Raw genomic sequence first — 14,348 nt, 5'->3', positions numbered from 1 at the left:
CGTCACCGCACAGTAATAAGGTTCCTAGTTCAAACCTACCTACCGACTATACGGAGCCACTAGGGGGCCCCCAATTTGCAAGTGCAAGGAAGATGTGACTTGAGTTAGTGGGGTTATCAACTATTAAACTACAGCATAACTATTATTCTTATAGTTGGTTTGTTTTTTTATTGTTTGCACTTGTTGCACTGGTCCAAGATCATTTAGCTTTTGCTGATTTCTGGTGATCTTGTTCAGTGGCCTCAAACGTCAGACTCTACATACCACAATCATAGAAACAAATGCAAAATGGTTCTGAAGGGGTTGCAGTGTTACATGTAAATGTTTCTTACTACCTGAAACATCAGTATTATAATTACTAGTTTATTGTTTTTTATTGTTTGTACATTAATATGGAGGCTGGTCCTTTGTATTTTTATTGATTGGTTAAAGTCGTTTTTTGTTGGGGGGTTTTTACACAAAAAACCCATAATGTGACACAAAAAAACAGTGTCACTTATTTGGGACAAAATCCCTGTGTGTAGGATTTAGATACCACTAGCGGTGTAGTTGCAGAATGCAACCCAATCTACTTACCCTCCCTTTCCAAACAGGATGAAGAAATAGTAAATATTTCTTGCATTTGCTCATTCATGTGTCTTTACTGTACAAAGATAAAACTTGGGGGTATGAAACTGCATAGCGCGACTGCATATTTCTATCTGAAACCTGGCTGAATTCAGATGCAACTGCTCTTCTTATTGAAACTGCTCCATTGAACTATGCTTTTAATTTTTCTTGTAGTCAGGGGAAGAGGGGAGGTGGTCTGGCCAACATTGCTTCTAAAGCTGTTGAGTGCAGACAAGTCTCCTTTGATGTTTTTAACTCATTTGAATATCTTGCTTCTGTTTTTAAATGCCACTCATCCATACTTACAATCACTGTATATAGAGCGCCAAATCATTGCCCCAACTTTCTAACAGAATTCTCTGAGCTTTTATCCATTCTTAACACAAACTATGATAAAATTCTTATCGTTAGCGATTTTAACTTGCATATTGACAACATAACTGCGATGGTTAAACCACTTCTTAAAAAAAGTAACCTAAATCCTGCAGATTTTAACAACTACAGACCAATTTCAAACCTCCCGCCTCTCAGATCCTCGACAGCTGGACACCTGGTCGTGCCAAGAACCTCTACAAAGAAATATGGGGAATCCGCCTTTAGCCACTGTGGTCCCCTTGTCTGGAACACCCTGCCTGTGGATCTTAGGGACTGTACCTCTGTAGACATCTTTTTAAAAAAGCTTTTATGTAAGGTGCCTCACCATACACGTGCCACCTCCTGCCCTCCTTTCTTTTTACTTTTCATCCTATGTGTATATTCTCCTTACAGGTTTTAATGTAGTTTTATATTTTTTATTTTATTGCTGTAGTTTTTGTTTGTTGACTTGGTTTTCTTTTTAACTTTTGTGTTATCCATTTTGCTGGACTCTTTCTATTGTTGTGTACTTCTGTTTTATTTTTTCTCTGTGCAGCACTTTGGGCTGCATGTCTGCATTAAAAGGTGCTATATGAAAAAATAAAGTTTGAGTTTGTTTAAAAAACAAGGAAGGGAGAAATGGAACTGTACAGAGCAAAGCAAAATAGAATGGAACTCACATTAAAGTGAGTTGTGACATAATCTGGTCTTTATAAACCCATAGGAAAAATGCATTGCTCATCTGTTGGTCTATCTTGTCTCTTGAGATCAATTTGAGCTTCTCCTGTTTGTATCATTCTGTGATCATTTGTTTCTGAATTACTTCTCCTAAGAGACCCTTAGGAGCAAGAGACAAGCTAAAAAAAGACCAGACAGAGTTGAGAAAACCATTTGAGCAATACTTGAGAAGTGGGATAAACAGAGGAGATCTCATAAATGTATGCCTCTAATCGAAATTATGTCTTATTTTGAAGGAGAATTGAAGAGAATAACATGAGATGAATCTGAGACTTTTACGAGACAAATCTGGGAAGTATGAGCCTTAAAAGAGTTCTTATCATTGCGTGTCCAATGTCTCTTCCATGTCTTGATTATTTCTCTTGTAAGCTATATATGAGAATGATATCTAGAAATAACTGTAAAACCAATACTCAATATTGAACAATTTATTTGGGTAACATTATTAGTACAGTATACTGGTGTATCAGTACACCATTAGTATTTGGATAGCAGTATTTACACTTTTTTTTAAATGAAAACAAAATACAAAATTATAAAACGTAAATAAGATACAAAAATAAAAATAAATTAAATACAAACATAAAAAAATCAAATTTATTCAATCATATCTACTGTGATTTGCTGTAAAAACAACAGGTAATAGGTAGGTTTACAGTAATCATAATAAGTATCATAATAAATATGGTGACCATGTATAAGATATTACGGTATGCTTTTTTAGGAATTGTAAATTTCATAGTTGAAAACAGTTTTGTTTACGGTAAATTATTATGTAAAAACAGATCTAGTCTTTTTTTTTTAATAGCAGCTATACTACACGTCTTTTTACAGTAAAATAAAAATAAAAATCTGTATAATTTACAGTAAAATACTGGCAGCTGTGGTTGCCAGAATTTTAAAAATCAATCAAGTCACTGATGTTCAGATACCACACCTCTTTTCATCCTCTTTCCTCACAGTAAAATTACTGTAATCAAAATGAACACTATTAAACAAACTGCATGTAGTCAATGTTCTCTGTGACACTACACCATTTCTACTGTGTTTCTACTGTTTGTACTGTGTTTCTACTTGTGTTGGTCTCAGTGAGGCATCTTTACCTTGGAAGACAGCTTTACTTAAAATTAACAAGTGACCAAATGCTCTGAAAAGTTTCTTCTAATAACAAAAAACAAGAAGTCAAAACTAGAAAACTATCTGCATAGAATGGAACATTAGAATTGTGTAATCAAAACCACTATTACCCTGAAATTGTTTAAAGTAACTGAAAATACAGCCTCTAACAAAAATAAAAAATACACAAAATTGCTGCTTAGTGTTCACATAATCAATCCACATTTTCACCATTTCTGACATTTTATGGGCCAAACCAATCGATTATAAAAATGATGATTAGTTGCAGCCCTTGCAGCCCTTGGAGCCGAGGCTGTGTTCACCGACAGCTGCTTCTTGTTCTTCTTTGTTTCAACTTTTGTGCCCCTTCTCAGGATTGTTTATGAAGAAACACCTTTGAACATAATAATTTCATAATCAACCACAGATTTCTTTTTTCTAAACAAGGAAAAAATAAAACAAAATTAATATATAAAAAAAAAAATAATACATTTCTTTACCTCTGAAGGAAGTGTGGAGCCCAGATCCACAGGATAATGGATATTGAGGCAGTAGTAGGTTTCAAAGATCAAGGTTAGATTAAGTTAGGGATGTGGTCATTTACAACCTTGCCAGGAAGTTCCTGCAAAGAACAGACAAGTAGAATAGCAGACCAAAATTGCTAGGCTTTGAAGCAGCACAAAACATGGCAGTGCATTACAGTTTTCATGTAATACTTCCTAACATTAGTTTAGTGAAACTGATTGTCAACACTTACCACATTCAATGATGCATGGTGTCACAGGCAAGCTGTCCACTTGTACTTCTTTTGCCAGACATGTTTGTTCAACATAGTGGAAGAGGTTCTCCTCTTTTTTCTATTCTTGACATCTTCTGAGCAGCCCTCCAACTGTCCTCTCAGAATTTCCAGCTTTGTGACAGCCTGAAGAACTCTTTTGCTGCACCAAGCCTTCAGGAAACTTCGTCCATGGGATCTGGAAGTCGTCAAGTCTGCAGAAGTAATCCAACAAGTGGACGACAGGGAGAGACTGGCTGAAAAGCATGAGGAAGATGGAGAAGACAACGCTGACTGGCTAAGGCCTTCATTGGTTTGTGCTGTAAAGAATGGAATCAACAAAATGTATTTAAATTATGTTTTATCCTTGGTTACAGACCTACTATACAGAAAAGGTTGTCCCTTACTGGTTACTTACTGGTTTGTTTCCAGAAGCTACCAATCGTCTTGCTTGAATTGGTCTCAGTGTTGAAAGCAGATCAGCTTCTGAATGAAGTGGAAACCCTCAGTGGTCTCTAAAATATCTTGGATCGAGGCTAGGAGGTCTGGCAACACTTTTGTGATGGCACTACGTATGTTGATTTGCTCTGGATCATCCATTTCTGAGTATGAAAGTGAATAAAGCACAATTAACCCCAAAACTGACAGGTCTACACCACCTCCTTGGGTCCAATTATCCGCTCATATGGCCCATGTTAAATTCAAAGTGCTAATGCTCGCCTACAAAGTTGTCTCCGGTATTGCACCTACCTACCTGAATGCCCTTGTACAGGCATATGTTACCTCATGACTGCTGTGCTCCTCCAATGAGCGACGCCCGGCTCTGCCACCTGTTCCTCAAGGCAATCCAAACTTTTTTCGTTTGTTGTTCCCGTTGGTGGAATGCACTACCAGTTCTGCCAGACAGGGGCGTCCCTCTCTACCTTTAAAAATCTCCTGAAGACCCAACTCTTCAGAGATTACCTTCTCTCCTAGCACTACCTACAACTGGACATGAGAAAGCTACCTCTTTAAGAATTGTCATAGCACTTATTGTTGCACTAACGCTTTCTTATCGCACTGTACCTTGATTGTTTCCTTCTCTGTAAGTCGCTTTGGATGAAAGCGTCTGCTAAATGACTACATGTAAATGTAGGTTAATGCCGTTAATGTCTAATATGTCATAGTTAATGTCATAGTGTCACTTAGAACATCTGAAGAAGACTCGGGTGACTGCTGTCCTGACACAGTTCTTCTAACAAACATTTCAAAGTCTCTCTCACAGGCAGAGGAAACGCAAGAGCAATAGACAAACCTATCCTGTCCTGTCTGATCTCTTCCTAAAAACATTTTCTTAGGCTCCACGTAGTTTAAATTTTTCTTGGAAAGCTGTTCGCATTGGCCCTGTATGACATGCAGCGAACAGATCAAAAAAAAGATCATAAAAGTATTATGTCTTCATCTGATAATGATGTGTCATTTTTTAGCAGTGTAGTAAGTTTACTCAAAGTACATGTGTGACCCAACTCATGTATGTTTTGCATTTGGTCAATGTTCTGTATAGTTGAAGCAGGCATATAGAACTTGCTCTGCAAGCTCACGTTTATAAGATAAAGAGCACTGACATTTTCAGATATTAGCAAGCTAATTGTCAACACTACATACACAATGTGATAAAGTACATGTTAAATAAAACATTCACCTTTTAAGCGAGGGCAACAAAAAATTGCAGAAAAGACTGCGTTAAATTTAACCTGACTGTATCTAGCAGACCTATGTAAACTTAACATAACGTTGGTACAAACCTTCAAGAAAGCTTTATTTACTTTCACACTGGAAGAAATTCTTTAGACATGCAGACATCTCTTAAGACGATAATTCCCCCCACACCCACGAGGTTCTGTCTGCAGACCTCCAGTGTGCAGGCTCCAGTCTCAGGCTGCCTCCAGTGTCAGGACCGTAAATAACAAACTTTTTGTGTGTCTCCAGGCATATAAATACAAACACCCTGTAACCACGGGTTATGTTTGCAAATTGCCTAATGATAATACTGAATGTGGATGGTTTGCCACTTTTCAAATATGTCTCAATTTGATATCCTTACCTGAAAGCGCTATCTCAGTTTTGTCTCAGTGAGAAATATACATGGTTCTGTTTCTCACTGCTCCTAAAAAAGTACCAACCAAGTAATGGTATAATGAAAATAAAGTATTAAGTCCATCACAAATTAATCCCCACAGAAAAAAAAAAGACAGAAAACTGCATCGCGTAAATTTAAAAGTACACATCACCAAAACTGTAATTTAAACAGCATAATACCGTCAATCAAGAAGAAGTAGGAAATCAACACATTTTGTAAGTTGAACATTATGTAAATCAATGATTATATCTCATAAATTATTTGCCTAAACTGATTACTTATTTTCTAAAAGTTTTGCATGAGATAAACTGAGATATGATTGAGGTATAATATTAAATCATGTGTCATATTGAGACTCATTTGAGAGCTTGCACTACTCTCATTTTTCCTTTTGCTGAGACGCTAGAAAAGAGAAAGTGTAAGAGAATCAGAGAACTCAAATAGTGAGCAGTGAGAAACAGAACCATGTATATTTCTCACTGAGACAAAACTGAGATAGCGCTTTCAGGTAAGGATATCAAATTGAGACATATTTGAAAAGTGGCACAGTATGTCTAATTTTTCTCTTAGCTGAGATCAGGAAACGAGACATCTGTGAGAGAATTTAGAGAACTCGCACAGTGCTCACTGTGAGACTTATTTCCCAGGAGAGACATTTAAGAAGAATGAGAAAACCACTTTGGTCTCAATTCGTGCTCATTTATATCTAGGAGATGTAAATGTGACATAAAGGAAATCTTATCTTCAATTTTTCTTTGCTATGGGTAAGGCCACAGCAGACAATTTGCAAGAGACAAACAACTGATACAGAATACATCTGTTTGTCAGATACAACTGCAACCCACAGCTTTTCTTTGTGACTGACTCTATCAGCCAAATAAAATGCAGCACCCAAGGAACCCAAGAGGTGACCAGAGGAGTGATGGAGAGCACACAGTACACGACTGCTTTTGTGAGACCAGCTGCCAACTTAACCAAGAGTTAAAGAAGACAAAAGCACAGCTGCAGAGACAGAAATCCTTGAAAGAGATGTACATCAACAAGGAAAAAGAGACAAGGCGAGAGCTAGAGAGACTGAAGAAGTACACCAATCCAGAAAACTCTCAGCATCGGAAAGATTGCCAACCAGGTCAGAGACAACACCAAGAGGAAAATAATTTTAAAAACTCTTGCAAGTGGACTATGGGGAGCTGCAAGTGGCCCACATCATCAACAAGGAGAAGTTCACCAATGAGCGGAGGTGGAGAAGAACAAGAACAAGCTTCTGCATCTAATCTAAGAGGAACTGGAACGGCTCTGTGTTTCATAACAAGTGCTCAATGTAAGGTATGAAAATGATGTTCCCAAAATCAGAAAGCAGGCTGATGTCCCTCAGCGTGATCTTGGTAACAAGATCTTGCAGAAGAATCACCTGCAATCTGACTTTGATTAAGCCACTGCTGCACTCCAGGAGGAGAGAGAGAAGAACGAGACTCTCCAAGACCAACTGGACAAGATGAGTGTGTCACTTCACGAGGTTGACCTAAGTTATCAAGCTGATGTAACTGATGTCAGACAGCAGACTGACACCCTTAGGTCTGACCTCGAGAGCGAACTATTGCAGAAGAAACTCCTGCAAACAACTTATGAGGAGCTGCAAGAGGCACACAAACTGAACCAGGAGAAGTTCTCTGCTGAGCTGGATGCAGAGAAGGAGGAGAACAAGATTCTTCAGCAAGAAATGGACAAGATCTGCATTTCACATGGTGAGATTATCCAGTAGGTAAGTATGACACCGATGTCATCACGGTCAGACAGCAGGCCGACACCCTTCAGCGTGAGCTTGACAAGGAAATCAAGTCTTATGTAGACTCAGTGTCAGAGGGCTGGCGTGCAATCCACAACTTGAGGGCTGAGCAAGAAGCCCTCCATCAAAAGGAAGAGATCACTACCTAGCAGATCTCACTCAACCTGAAGCTCTCCACTGAGAGAGAGGCTGAGAGAGAGGCTATCCGAAAAATCACCAGCAGTGATGACGACCAACCACCGAAGGAGGCTGAAGTCGCTGAGGAGAAGCAGTGCGGGCAGCAGGAGACCATCAGTCCTGCACTGGCGCTCGAATCACCAAAAGAGGCTCAGGGAAATGTTCCAGACAGGACAGCAGAACCACCTTCTGTCTGGAAGAGAACCTGTCACTTTTTGAGGTTGAGGAAACCAAAGAGGTGGAAGAAGAAGAGGGATGACTTTTCTCCAGGTGCTCTGGCTCCCCCCATACGCCCAAATACACAAAAAACAAACAAACAAAAACGTTTTTGTCCTCTACATTATTATTATTAGCTCATCTATTTATCAAAGAGTTATACAGTCTGATGGATTTACATTTACACAATTTCACTCATATCTGCAGTCCATTTCAATTAAAAATTCAACTGATTCATAATCGGATATATGTTATTGGAGATGTGAATTAACTATTTGGATGGTAATTGTGATGGAGCGGTGAGTGTGTAATTGTGTACTACTTTACCTATTCAGGCAGTCAGCAATACTTTGCCATGCTTTTTCCCTTTGCTTTATCACTGTGGCGGTGTTGCCTTTCTTTTTAATTATATCTTTTACCTCTTCATATGCCTCCATGATGATTTCTGCCTCGGACGGGGATAAGTAAGCCCATCTACTTGCCATGGTGAATCACTGAATCTGTGATCGTTGGCAGGGTCTATTTGAGGGAGCCACGAGCGTGCACTTATCCAGGATTTGTTTCACCTGGCTTGATGAATCCGTCTGCTCATCCTGGCTTGGTCTTTGTGCAACCAATTAAGCCTGGATGCTCTTGTCTTGGATTCATTGAGCTCAGCTCAGTCACTTATCCCGGATGTCTTAATCATACTTTTGTGCAACGGGCCCCTGATTTCAAGTAATCAAAATATTTTTCGTTCAAACGTCTTTTAAAAAGCTGTGAGCCCAGTGAAATAAAACTCCAGCACCAAAAGTTAAAACGTGACGTCATCAGGGGGCATTCATAAAAGATTTGTTCACATCAGAAATAATTGAACACACCACTACATTTGTATATACTAAAAAAACAGATAGAGTTACATGATACACTAATGACAATATGTTGCAGAATAAACCTTTGGCAATATTGTGGAGCTGAAAAATGAATCACAATAATACCATGATGAGTTATGACTCCATAAAGGTGCTAATCTTTATGAACATATAGCAGAAGCTATATAGAAGCTATGAATGCATCCAAGCTGTGAACCTGTGATGGTAACCTTTGTACTATGTTACCAAGGGTTCGGAAATTCCACACTAAAGAAACAATTCTGTAAAGCAGAGTGTCCAAGTTTATTTCTAAGTTTGCAAAGTTAGAGGCACATCACATTCACACAGAGTATGAGAGTGAGTGAGCAGCGTTTCTATGCAGCCGGGTGTATTTGTACATAGGCTGGACTGTGTGTGTGTGCTGAGACACACACACTGCCCAAACAACACCATACAAGAAAGTTTTACTATGTTACACTCGACCTCAGGGAACATCTTGTTCCTCTGTGTCAGTGTGCAACTGCAGAGATACGCAAACTCTCTATCTGGGGTAAAGTTCAGGGCTAAGGTGAAGTTCAGAGCAACATTTAAATTTGTACAGCATAATCATTAAATAATTTCACAGTATTGATAAACATTAGATAATTTTATTCACAATTCCCCCCTTTGAATCCATAAGGATTCACTAAAATAGTTACAAGAGCATGAATTTTCACTGTCTTCAGACTGAGCAATCCGATCTGGTTTAGAGACCAGTCATCATAAAGAAAATCTCATGGTCACAGAAAACTCTCCAAGGTAGGAGCAGCACATTTGTTTTTTCAGGGATAGTCCTTGTCGGCAGATGGGAGTGAGATTATGTTTCTTCCAGTCTTCACGCTGTTGGTCGTTCATACCATAGTTCTTTTCCCTATGGATGATTTGAGACCAGTGTGACTGCGTACGTCTGGTTTTGGCAGACGCCTGTGTTTTCACACCCTGCTAACCCATCTCATCTCATCTTCTCCCGCTTATCCATAGTCGGGTCGCGGGGGCAGCAGCTTCAGTAGGGAGGCCCAGACTTCCCTCTCCTCGGCCACTTTGTCCAGCTCTCCCAGGGGGACCCCAAGGCGTTCCCAGGCCAGCCGAGAGACATAGTCCCTCCAGCGTGTCCTGGGTCTTCCCGCCTCCCGGAGGGACGTGCCCAGAACATCTCACCAGGGAGACGTCCAGGAGGCATCCTCACAAGATGCCCGAGCCACCTTAACTGGTTCCTCTCGATGCGGAGGAGCAGCAGTTCTACTCTGAGCTCTGATGCTCTCCGCTACTTTCACGGCTGTCTGCATGGTCAGCAGTACCTGGAATGGGCCCTGCTACCTGGGATGCTTCCACGTCTTTCTCCTGAAGTCTTTTACCACCACAAAGTCGCCCGGTTGCAGTTTGTCCTTTTAGACAGTCGACGGTGAGAGCGGAACATACTGCTCCTCCCCGTGGAAAATGAGGCATTGCAGCTGGTTTTTTCAACAGACTGCTTAGGGGCGTTTTCCAGTCGGGGCCTCCACTGACTACGTCATCGCGGGGGATTACATTTCGGTCACGCACCACCAAGGACCTGTGACGGACCTGTGACGGACCAGCCACGGTCCCGTCACGGTTCCGTCCACGAAAACACTGGAACTTTTAAGTTGCTACACTCTGTAAACACTTTGACTCATGCACTGATGTTTATTTCACAAAGAGACGATAAGCCAGGTGGGGATCCCGCCGGCCGTCTCCGCCGGCCCCGGCAACTCCGCCGGCCCCCAGCAGCTCCACAGGCCCCAGCTCCACCGGCCCCGGCAGCTCCACAGGCCCCAGCTCACCGGCCCCGGCAGCTCCACCGCCCCCGGCAGCTCCCACGCCTGCGGCTGAACGCCCGCCCCAGGGCCGTGTCCTCACTCGAGCTGTGCTGGAGACACAGGAGCAGATCGTCAGAGGCATCGGTGGAATAAACGATCGCTATAAATTAATCAATGTGCGGACGGATATGAATAAGGCAATAAATTCATTTGTGTCCAAGTAAATTCTGTCCTTGCCTCTTTACATGCTTGAAATCACATCTGCCTGGGCCCCGTAGGCTTCCCCGGAGAGGGTTGAAATTGACTGGTCCCGGCATCCGGTTCCTCTGGTGGGGGGATTTCTGCTCTGGCATGGTTATGCCATGGCGGTGTGCCACGTTGTGGAGGACGCCACAGGCCATCACAATGCGGCACACCTTCTCAGGTCGGTATAACAGAACCCCCCCCGACCTGTCCAGGCAGCGCCACGTCCCTTCGCAGGCCGACTGCCCTCTCCTCCCACGACCGCTCGAGTGCGGGGAATGGAGGTCATTATACTCCTCTCTTGTCGGTGTTTGGGTCGGTAAGAGGGGTCATCAGCCACGTTTTTGGGGGGTAGCCACGGTCCCCTGGGTCAGTGAAGGCAGAAAACAATGCACCACTTAAATGAGCACACTTAATGAATTCAGAAGTGCGCCACGGCTGACATTTCCAACTTTACGCCCGCTTTTACTGAACACAGGGAGACGATCAGGGGCTTGTTAGAAAACTCTGCAGCTCTAATTTCACCAGCAGAAAATAAAGAGAACCAAAAACATATTTGAATGCGCACATGGATTGCGCTGGTTTCCATACGGGACAATAAAACGAATAAACTATTTACTCACCCAGAAGCCACCCATCGCGCACCGTGCCAGCCTCCAGCCTGTTCCCAACCATGCTGTTAGTCATGATGAATGAGTCGTGCGTTGAACCAGGCCACCTTGCCACGATGTTAGTTAGCTTCATTTGCGCATCACATATGATTTGAACATTGATGGAATGAAAATGTTTCCTATTAACATAAACAAATTCATCCTGTGATGGCGCTTTTATAGCAATGTGTGTGCAGTGAATAGCTCCGATTACATTAGGGAAACCGGCTCTCGCTGCAAATTGCGCTTTAATGTCGGCCTGTTCAACAGCATTGTATGGGAATTTGATGTACCTGGATGACATTCGGATGATTCCGTCCACACAGCTGGCAGGCTGGCTCAGGGTTGACTGGCACACTCCTGACCGATCGGCCAGCTCCCGCTGGAATGCCCCTGTTGCCAGGAACCCCAGCGTGGTCAGCACCTGTGTGGACACAGGCAACCCCTGGCTCCTCGCTGTGTTGCGCTCTAGGGCCGGCCGCAGCTCTGCGCACAACTCCAGTAACACTGGCCTTGGCAAACGAAATCGGCTTATGAGCCAATTATCATCGTTTGCAAGTAAATCCTGCGTTCCCTAAAAACTCGCTCACCTCGGATTGCAATTTGCAAGGTCCTCTAACAACGCTAACGCGGCCATTGTTAATACCATTTTCTTCATCAAATATACGCATGCTTTTATATCCACCTATATAATTGCAAACACCTGCGTGTGTTAATAAGTTCATAAGTGTGTCTCTGATGTGCACATCACTCTGATGACTACTTGTTTTCACATTTTAACAGTTTTCCCAGCTTCACCTCTAAGTGTCGCCAAAGGAACAATAGCTGTAGAAACGTGCGTACGACAGCTATGAAATTGGCGTGGGGCACGCACATTTCTACGATTGTTTCACGTTTGATACATTTGAACGTGAGCGGGGAAAGGAGTACGCCCCTTTTTTTGTGCGTAAGCAAGCTTTGTACATGAGGCCCCTGGCCTGGAGGATGTCAGGATGGAGGTTTGGATCGTCCCAGCTCCTCTTCTTGGCCCACAGTCCCTGGACAAGGACCTTGGCCCGTGGTAGTGTACGGAATAATGATCCCAAGTGGATCATACTGGCGAGTGAGAACCTATTTATAATGTATCGTCATAGTAGGGTCTCACTCTCTGGAGGCTTTGGCTTGTAACCGAGCCGATCAGTTGGACAGTGCCACCGCAGACCGAGAGCCGGCTCCTGTGGATCGTCACTCTTCTCAGCTAGCCAAATCAAATCAAATCAAATCAAATCAAATCAAATAAATCAAATCAATTTATTTGAAGCCCAAAGTCACAAAGTACATTTGCCTCAGAGGGCTTTACAATCTGTACAGGGAGTGACACCCTCTGTCCTTAGACCTCGGTTCGAGTGAGGAAAAACTTGCCCACAAAACCCTTTTAACAACGGAAAAAATGTGGAAGAAACCTCAGGAAGAGCCACAGAGAGGGATCCCTCCCAGGACGGACAGACGTGCAATGGATGTCACGTGTACAGACAAATCAACACAAACATATTGTACAATGACTGATAAAATGACAATGAATTACAATGAATGATAAAAATCATTACAGTAACAGATATGGTAGTAAATGACCGTAATAATATATGAGTGGGCGTCGTGCAGGATCACAGCAGCAGCCACGATCCAGGAGAACCTGCTGGACGACAAGCACAGAAACTCCGGGGAAGTTTGGTTAGCCACAGCTCTGTGCTTTCGGATCTGGCACTGGAAGGCAAGTAGGGACAACAGATGAGAAGTTACTTGCCCACTGTCGGATCTTTAATCCTCCTGAGGCCAGACACTGTCGCATCTTGTCCACTAGAAGCTTGGCTGACTCTGTCGTTGACAGGCTCTGAAGACAATTGTCCACATAGAAAGACTATTCGACGGACTGCAGAACGTCTTAATTTCCTGCAGCACTTTCCTTGTCATGTTTTTGTAGAGCAAATGTTGCACAACACCGGTTGCTCATGGGGCCGAAGGGCAAGACTTACCATTGGTAGACATCAGGCTGCCTCTCTCTTTGCAGGTTTCTCCAAACAAACCTGAGCAACGGCCGGTCCTCAGGTAAGAACTGAACCTGGTGGAACATGGCTCGGATGTCTCCCCTGATGGCGACAGCGTGCTGGTGGAACCGCAGAGGACCCAAGGAAGACGGTCCAAGGGTTGGACCCGGGAGCAGTTGTGCTCGTTGATTAAAGGAGCAGTCGAAAACCTGACAATGTTTGCAATTGTGGTGGACAAGGTGAGGAGGTATGAACCAGGACTCACGGGAGCTGTTTCCTTCTCCCTCCTGGAGCTTTGTGACACACCCACCATCTACAAGCTTCTGGATCTCGGCTTCATATATTTTAGCTTTGACAGGGTTTTAAGTAGTCGTCTCTCTGTACTGCGTAGCTTTGGCAACTGCGTCAACATCTGCTTTCAGTGGGGGTGCTCCCTTTACCTGGAGCAGAGGGGTAGCATACCGAAGGGTGTCACCAACTTTACTCCTCTTTGTGCGTGCTTCCAAGACTCCCACTGCTTCCTGGTCCAGGTGGGACCGCACTGCTAGCCACTCACTACGGAATGGAAGCACATCAAGCTGTCAGAGGCGGTTCAACGTGTTGATAGATGTCATCTGGCGTTGCCTAAAGGCGGTGTAGTAGCATAAGGCAGCGTGAACCTGGGAACCATCTGGACCCTGGAGTGCCCAATAAGCAGCAGGGGTTGCACATTGTTGAAGCTCTGCAGTTGTAACCCTCTTAGGTGGTGGTAGCATCTCTGGAGAGCTACTATGGGTAGGACTGCTCTGTCAGGATAAGTCGATCTGCTGTGTAGGCTCTCTCAACCAGGTGCTGTTTTGATGGCTTGCTGAGAGGCTACATGGAAGTCAACTG

At 43.0% G+C, this 14,348-nt stretch overlaps 1 long non-coding RNA gene across 1 annotated transcript; it reads right to left on the bottom strand.

Annotated features, from left to right (window-relative positions):
• Window positions 1-2,168: 2,168 nt before the first annotated feature.
• LOC113744221 (uncharacterized) lies at window positions 2,169-8,378 on the bottom strand. Its single transcript, XR_003461365.1, has 5 exons — window positions 8,310-8,378; window positions 4,011-4,194; window positions 3,575-3,912; window positions 3,318-3,439; window positions 2,169-3,211 (listed from the first exon to the last, which is right to left on the bottom strand). It is a non-coding gene; the product is annotated as an uncharacterized LOC113744221 (long non-coding RNA).
• Between the last annotated feature and the right edge of the window lie 5,970 nt (window positions 8,379-14,348).

Source organism: Larimichthys crocea, chromosome XXI, assembly GCF_000972845.2.
Source record: "Larimichthys crocea isolate SSNF chromosome XXI, L_crocea_2.0, whole genome shotgun sequence".
NCBI classification, from domain to species: Eukaryota; Metazoa; Chordata; class Actinopteri; family Sciaenidae; genus Larimichthys; species Larimichthys crocea.
Note: the sequence above shows the minus strand (reverse complement) of the source record. Positions and strands in the feature narration are given on the sequence as shown.